Source organism: Coptis chinensis, chromosome 2, assembly GCF_015680905.1.
Source record: "Coptis chinensis isolate HL-2020 chromosome 2, ASM1568090v1, whole genome shotgun sequence".
Taxonomy (NCBI): Eukaryota; Viridiplantae; Streptophyta; class Magnoliopsida; order Ranunculales; family Ranunculaceae; genus Coptis; species Coptis chinensis.
In genome coordinates, this window is record NC_141457.1 from 61,328,974 (window position 1) to 61,338,015 (window position 9,042).

General features: G+C 38.4%; 1 long non-coding RNA gene across 1 annotated transcript; it reads right to left on the reverse strand.

Moving 5' to 3' along the window:
* Nucleotides 1-5,558: 5,558 nt before the first annotated feature.
* LOC147516967 (uncharacterized) lies at nucleotides 5,559-5,893 on the reverse strand. The gene is made up of 3 exons (XR_015213777.1): nucleotides 5,821-5,893; nucleotides 5,676-5,751; nucleotides 5,559-5,602 (listed from the first exon to the last, which is right to left on the reverse strand). It is a non-coding gene; the product is annotated as an uncharacterized LOC147516967 (long non-coding RNA).
* Nucleotides 5,894-9,042: the final 3,149 nt, after the last annotated feature.

A 9,042-nucleotide genomic window follows, 5' to 3' on the forward strand; every position in this document is an offset into this window, starting at 1 on the left:
CCAAAAGACTAGAACTCTATTTGAAAACCAACCAGAAATTTCTCTAAGAGGAAATTAAGTGAGCAGGATTTTACTTTGGATTTTTAACCGACTTTACTACATTACTTAATATGCAACTTACTCGATCAACTTAATTTATACTAGTTTTTGCTAAAGCAACTTATCATGAGATAAAATGAGAAATATATTAAGATAAAAACAGAGTCTACTAGATAACTTAATATGTAAGACTCAACTTAGAAAAGAGTTTAATTAACAACTTAGAATTTAAAACAATTTACATGCTTACCTAAAACTAACAATACATGGAAACTTTTAAACTCCATAACAAAACTAAACTACGGAGCAAAAGTTATATCTTGCTACTGAAGACATCTTTTTATACACTACAACAGAACAGCACTTTTGTGACGGCTGGGAGGCGTCAGAATTATTTTTTGTGACGCCTCCAAGGCGTTGGAATTTAGGCATCTCTATTGGTGTCAGAATTATTTGTGACGCCAAGGTGCCGTCACAATTGCTAATTTACTGACGCCTGTACGCCGTCACTAAATATGCATTACTAACGCCATACGCCGTCACTAAATATGAATTACCTTTTATGCGCGCGCCACTAAACGCGTGCATTACTAACGCCTATCGCCCGTCACTAAATATGAATTCTTCGATGCACATGCGTCACACTAAACGTGCATTACTAACGCCTATCGCCCGTCACTATTGAACTTTCGAATCTCTCCAAAAAACTGGCGCTATAACTTGGCCAAAACAAATTAACGCCGATCACAAGAATTATAAATTTGCATTTTTTTTAAAAGGCTTCTTGGCGCTGTCGAAGCGTCACAAATTATTATATATTTGAAAAAAAATATTTTGTTTTGGTTTCCATCCTAATATTTACCTTATCCCACCTTCCCTCCAATTTAAGCGTACAAGAGAGGAATCTCATCATCTAAAACACGCACCAATATGTACGCAACATTTCTTCATTTACATTAAGCCACAATTAGGGAGGCGACCATTACAAATTTCCCATAACAGCTTTACATTAAGCCACATTGGGCATGGGCATGTATGATCTCTGAGTCCTTAAACCCACATGTCCACTCTCCATCCCCTTTTTGTTCCATGAAGATCCATACGCTTTTCGGCCCTTCACGGGAGGATCAATGGGAAAGCCGATCCAAAGATCCTCTTGTGGATTGTATTTCTCATTGTTGCTTTTTGGGTTTGACTGTGGCTGCCACTTCTGAAAATGCCATAGAAGTCAAGAGAGAGGTAAAGGAAAGGTAAAATAAGGCGAAGACTTCAATCAAATTGATAAACAAATATAAAAAAAAGGGCCAACTCTAATAACAGTATGAAGACATGGACATACTTGTAATGAGATTTGTAACTCAAAGATTCACATTTGGATCCTGCTGCAGCGTTGGAGTTTCTCGAATCCCTCCTCCCATATTCGGATTCACGGCCTTTAACAGAAGCTGCTCTTTGCCTGCATAAATATCGTCAATTCAGTACGCTGGTAGAGAAAATAATTGCATGATAGAAAGAAAATAGTAACACTTTGTGCCTTTTGTGGAAGAGGTTGCAGTCCTCAGATTAGTGTTCTGGATCTTCCTTTTCATTTTCATATTCAAAACAGGGCAGAAAAGCTTCTAGCTACCATCTAAAACCATCTATAGAGGACTCTACCTTTTCATATTCCTTTTCATTTTCATTTCCAGAACAAAAGAATGACATAAGCTGAAATAAATTAATTATTACATACCTTCTAGCTTCCTCATCCCGGAGTTTAGTATCAAACTCCTTGCTCGGTGGATAGTTGGGCAAAGTTGATGGATCACAAGGGTATGGCTTTGTTGTAAAGAACTGACCAAACAAACGATCTTGAAGTTAGGAAAAGGAAATAGCAGGAAGTATATATATTAAAACATTACTTCTCAAACCAGATGCTCCACATAGGACATAACTAAGAAGTGAAATTTATTGAAAATTGACACTTCATTTATGTTTTTAAAGGAGCATGAGAAGGAAATTGCCAACGATTAAAAGAATTCAGTGCAGAAGTAGATGATCCTTGGGCTTCAGGTTTTATAGCAAGTAGATTAAGGAATACTGTTGTCCATTGGCCTCAACCCAAGCATCTCCATTTGGAGCCTTTACTATCTTGTATGGAACCATTTTCATTTCTTTTTGTGTCTGTGGGTCATCAAACCTTCTGCCAATCGACGCTTTAGTCCCAGAGACCGTGTTTGTCGGGTTTGTTACAGACTGACGCTTGGCGGGAGTGCCAACGAGAAGTTCCCCCTTTTGGTTGAAGGCTACCACTGATGGAGTGGTTCGAGCACCTTCTGAATTTTCAATCACCTTTGCAGACTGCATACATGACAAGAACAAATAAGAAACAACCTTAACTAAGTAAACTACTGGAGAATTGACAAGTCTCATACCTTCCCTTCCATGACAGAAACACACGAATTGGTGGTACCCAAATTGATACCGATAATATCATTTCCAAAGAGGGCTTTGAACCGCATAAAGTCGAAAACTTAGTTATTTCATCAAAGAAACAATATAGAAATTAAAGAATAGTTGTAGTGGATATCATAACAACTCTCTCTTGTACCTGAATGGTCTTGCTAGGCTCGCCCATTTTTGGCCGAAAGTCGAACTGGCCAATGAGTTCTTAACATTGCCACTGAGCTGCAATGTTATATCTTATATCTTATATTAGATGCAAATAGGAACTCTTAAACGAATGAACTGAAAGATTAAGATCTACCAGTGGAACAGAGATAATGTACCTGCTCATAGGCTTCACGTGCTTTATTCCTTATTCCAACATTTGCAAGTGGCAATATTAAGTGCTCCCTCTAGTTTGCTACATTTCCTTTTTTCATCCAGACATTTCAAGACAGCACAAAGAGAAAATGAAGTAAGTTTGAGCAAACAAAATGATATTCAAAAAGAAAGAGAAATTTTGGTGATCCGAGATAGGAGTGAACACTACTGTTGTCTTCGATCTGAAGCTGGCCGGAGAGAGGCAGCCGTGGCTGATGAAAGAGAGTCAACTTACCCCTTCTGCTTCGCGTGAGCTTCTTCTTACTTTGGTTGAGTTACCTACCATTACCAAGCAATCGCCTTTCTTTTTGCAGCCAAGGCAGCCACCGCGCGAATCTCCCCTTCTACCTCTCCTACCTACCATGAGAAAAGAAAAAGTCGATTACTATACATAGATAAAGACAATGATACTACCTAATACCCGATTACACTCTATTTATGAAATTCTTGCAATCGAAATGCTCTAGCCTAGCTAGAGGAACGAAAACACAACGAGACATGATAACGAGGATCCACAACGAACGAAAGATTATGTCATCATTCAAGGATTCCAGTTTCACAATGTGAAGAGCTTCAAAACTACCTCCTTTTTGTTTTCAACAAGGAGTTATGTCTGCAGCGCTAGGCCCTTTGGTTGGGCGCTTTCCTTCACCTTATCGAAAAGGGCTAGTGATGCCTTCAACAGCTATGAGTTCCGTTTGACAGGCACACCTTCAGTAACTCACTATCAACAAACCTGACATCTCCTATGCACTCAATCAAGTTTCTCAGTTCATGCACCCTCTCACCAACGGACATCTACAGGCAACGCATCTTACCGTATATGAAGGGGTCTCTTGGACTTGGACTAACCATCACTCAAGGACCGTTAAACACCTTCTTTGCATTCTACGATGACGACTCGGATGGCTATACAGATAGCAGACGGTACACTATTGGCTTCTTCCTATTTATCGGAAAAAACTACTGACTTGCGTTTACAAAAAGCAACCCACTCTTGACAGGTATAGGGCCCAAGCCGAGTACAAGGTACTCCCCCTTCTACCTATTCACTCTTATGCCTTTCTTACTTCCTACCCGATCTACCGGTCCCATTTCCATACCCATTTCTCCTACACTGTGAGAATGCTAGCGCTACACACTTGCCGGCCAATCCTGTCTTCCATGCCTACTATAACCACATAGAAGTTGACTAACACTTTGTTCGTCACCTCATCGGAGCGGGAAAATTGCTCATTCGACTTCTTCGTAGCAACAATCAAGTTTAGGACATTTTCAATAAAGGATTACCTGAACCAGCCTTCCATCATTTGAGTGGCAAACTAACTGTCTCTCCTCACCGCCCTTCTCTTGAGCCCTTAATCGCTTATCTGAATGGACATCCGTTAATTAAATATGCTATTACCTTCTCTTTATAGGTAAAGAGGTCGTCCATCCATCTCATGCTAGAAAACATTCACGGAATCGGTATGTCTCTGTCTCTATTGCACTTTCATGAGAGAGAGCTAGTATTGGACCCATACAAATACAAAGATCCTTAGTGCAAGTGCAACAAATTGATTCTGCTTGGGCAACACAAGTAGTAAGACAATCGGGATCTGAGAGGTTGACTCAATATCGGGATAGACAGAGGTGGCCGATGGCTTTACCCCTTTATTGAAGGATGAAAAACCCTTCTATTACTAAAGCATTTATGTACTTTCGGATAGGTGGCTAAAAAGATTGGTTGAGAATAGGAAATAGCAACCTATGAACTAACAACCTATTATTATAAAATCGGTTGCTACAAAGATAGGTTGTGGAAAGGATCGATTCATTGCGGTGAAAAACACGTTCACTAGTAAACCTTGCTTTTTGAAACAAAATAAGTTTTCCTGGGATTCAAAATAGGAATCGGGGTTGTAGTAAGTGGGGAGTTTGACTTGCCTTTAGGCCGCCCACTATCAACTCTTATCCTCTTACGGAAAAGAATCCGTTGTGGACATAGTAAACCCAAGCTACTAGGGCGCCCTTAGCCCATTCTTGACTTTAGGCAGTCATCGAGGGTTGACGAATTCCTTATCAAGCTAAAAGCAAACGGAAGGTACACCTTACTCATGAACAAAAATATGCAACCTACAGGTAGAATATTTCTAGTGGACCTTATGCCAAAACCTCAGAAGATTATTAGTAAATGGTTTCATGGGTGACTAGGTCTAGTCGTCTATCCAATCTAACTAACTGTCGCTTCCAGGGTAAAACCCGACAACTCATGATAACACCATCAGTTCGCCTGAATTAGCTATCTCACTTAGAAATTCAAAACATCTCAAAGATTATTTATTCATCAAAACATGTATGCAAGAGAATATGGATCCATTATATAATGCGGGATTAAGGGAATATCAAGAAATTATAATATACTTTCGAGATCAAAAGCTAGTTCTTGAAATAATACAACGGAAAATATTTCCTTCACCGAGACAGACACTCTAGGTGAGCATCAATGAGATTGAGTTTCTTCAACCGGGCATGTTAAACCTGTCATCGGAACTTTGCGGTGTCCTTATTGTGTTATATAGAAACGACTTTTAACATCCTGGCATGCGACCTTGGCAACAAACAAATAAAAAATCTCTTAATCCTTTTCAGTTGAAATAAATAAATAATGGAATCATCTGCTCAGATTTCTCACCTAAAGCCGGAGCGGTGGGTGGTACTTCAACCTCTAGCTAAGGCGATTCCAACCACGCCTAACTTTCCTGTCTAAGTCCATCACCTGCAAAGGAGTAATAAGCATTAATAACCCAAGTAACAATGAGAAGCGTTTAACAAGATGGAATGAAACCCACCAATCTCTCGCAAAACTGTGCGAGCTCAGCTTTGAACTTGGGCACATGCGCATTGTGTCTAGGGGACTTCTCGAAACTAAGAAGAAAACCAAAATGAGTCAATCCATAAAACCCAATTCACAATAAGGACTATTGTGAATTTTACCTCTCTTTGAGCTTGGGATCATGAATTTTAGGGCAAGGTCCTGACACACCAGATTCGGATTCACGGCCTTTAAATTAGCTCTTTGCTCTTTGCCCGCGTAAAATATCGTCGATTTCGATGCGCTAACATCTGTAAAATGCATCATCTCTGCATAAACTTAGCCGTTCACACCTTTTCTTCAATGTAAATTTGTAATGTGTGTCATGGACAGATTGAGCATACAATTGGAACATAAATACATAATAATAATAATAACAAAAAGTCGACCATAGACAAACCAAGTGAACAAGAAGATTTGTCGAAGACACCGCTTTAGCTCATTCATAGTCGTGACCTCGGGATCGCGCTTGAGCATTTGTAGAGCCTGCTTGCTTAGAAAATTCAAATGCAAAATAGCATAAAGTAAATGTAAAAAAAGTTGTAGTAGAGTAACTTTCTAGTATAGAGAAACGAGATTCTCGTTCAAAAGTAAATTGGTAAAATATAATGGAGTGAATATAATCAAGACAAAAGCAAATAGGTTCCCTACAATCAACTAAACTTGTATCAAACATCTCCTTCTCTAGCTTAATTAATCTAGTCCAACTGGCCCGAAAGCAAAATTCCTATACATTCTTCCAACAATGCCATTAATCAGTATAGTCATATAAACAGTTCTACATCTCCATAAAAGTGTAATGCCTCCTGTTCTTCTTTTCTAACTAACCACAAAAGTCCAAATAAAACCACACATAATTCAAGTTCAAGTCTATAAATTCTCTTTGTATTATAATATTTTCCGTTGTGCCCTCTAATGGGTGGGTCGCTCTCGATGTTGTCTTTGACACAAGCATACCAACTAAAACTTGATAAGAATATGATGGGGAATGATGATAAACCATATGGACTGATCTCAAAATTTCCACTTCTGATATATACTTTAAGCTATCTTTGTTATTGTTTACAATATTTTCCACAAAGCAGTCATTTCGCGGAACCTCATACTTGAGAATAGTACTGAGAGAAATGGAACTTTGACATTGAAAGTAAGTTCATTAACCAATTTATTCCACGTCACAAAGATGATGTATCAAATTGAGGTCCATTTGACTGAAAACTATAAATGGAATCACAGAGTTACATGAGATTCATGGTTAACCAAAAATAATTATTTCCACGTCTTACAAAAACATACTTGGCGGTTAAATTAGAAATTCATAGCTAACCGATACTGGGATCGACTAGCAACCAGTCTACTTCTTCGAGGATTAATTGGACCAATTAAGAGTTTTTCTGCGAATGATTTTCATGTCCAAAGACGACTAACTACACCAAAGAGAAACCATCGAAGCTCTAGATTTTGAACATTGGGAGGAAAAAAAATGTTACCTTGGTAGCTTCTTTCACTTTGAATAAATTATATAACCACCGATACTATCGAAGTCACCAACCAATAATACACTCATCTTGAATGTCACTTAAATGCTAAAAGATATCATCTACCACTACTTAAATATCGGTTTACATTAATGCTACAATCAATGACAAGCAAATAACTTCTCAATTAATTCAATCAGAAAAAAAAGTATTTAAGGCGAATTTGGCGGAGAGAATACTTACAGATTCCAAATGAGAGTAAGGAACTTGACGAGTTAACATCTCCAAGACAAGGTCGCAGCCAAGACTCCATATATCACCAAGCCCATAGCCATGACTCTTCCTGTTGACAACCTACATTTCACAAAATGTATTATGACTTAACAAAGCATTACATACATTATTCATGAATTCAAAAGGCAGATCATCCATGCATTGATTGGTATTGAACAATTAAACCTGACTTCCCAATCAGTTGAAGTCTTGACAATTCCCCACCTAATGCAGAGTGTAAAATGGCATAAAAAAATGCTCACCTCGGGTGCCATCCAAAATGGAGTCCCTTTGCTAGACTTCACATCATTGAATTTGGTTGCTGCGAAGGTGAACAAAAAGCAATATAAGGTGACAAAGAACTACAATTGCTTAACAAGTTACGGGAAGCTAAGAAAGAAAGAAACCTTTGCCAATCCAAAATCTGCAAGTTTCAGCGATTCACCGGCATCCACCAATATATTAGCACATTTAATATCCCCAGATGACATAAAAAAAAAAAAGTGGGTTAGATAGAACTTAGAAGTAGAAGGGAATGTATGCGCCCGAAATATTCGGGACAAAAAAAAATTAGTCAAATCTAAAAGAGAACTTGATTAACTAAATAACCAAAACACTAAGGCAAGCTTAGAAATCACTTGAGAAACTGAAACCATCCCATCCTAACCATCTTTGAATGTTTAAAATGTTTAAAATATCGAAGTGGAAATTTCCACTTCCGATATATACAATATTTTCCTTCACGAGATGCGGACTCTAGGTGAGCATCAATGAGATTCGAGTTTCTCGATTTCTCACCTAAAGGCGGAGCGGTGGTGGTACTTCAACCTCTCAAGGCTAGGCGATTCGACCACCCTAACTTTCCCCTTGCCTAAGTCCATCACCTGCAAAGGAGTAATAAGCATTAATAACCCAAGTAACAATGAGAAGCGTTAAACAAGATGGAATGAAACCCACCAATCTCTCGCAAAACCGCGTGAAGCTCAAATCGAACTTGGGCACATATGCGCGTCGTGTCTAGGGGACTTCTCGAAACTAAGAAGAAAACCAAAATGAGTCAATCCATAAAACCCATTTCGCAATAAGAAGGAATATTGTGAATTTTACCTCTCTTTGAGCATGGGATCATGAATTTTAGGGCAAGGTCCCGACACACCGGATGAAATTAATTAAACACAATTATAATTCAAGAAAAAGTAATAAAAATGAGTGTAACGACCTAGATCGAGTTAAATTGTTGACGAACAATCAATCAATCCATGGTAGTAATACCACGGTAGTCACCTTTCTCTCTCCTCCTTTATCCGGCTTGAGACCGGAATGCAAATTTTTATGAGTTGCATTGGCGGAGTTAAAAAAGGGTTAGTAAACTTCTCTAAACCTGCAAAAGTAACCACAATACATATGAACAATCAATGGCAAGGAGCATACACACATATATAAACAAAAAGAGTCCATTCACTACTAAACATATCCATGAACAAAAGGTCCATATAAGACGCAAACTAACAATAGATAAACTGTCTGTCCCTCGTACTTGAGTTCCAAATTAAAAACGAACAAAACAAAGCGAAATTAATCTTCATATTGCAG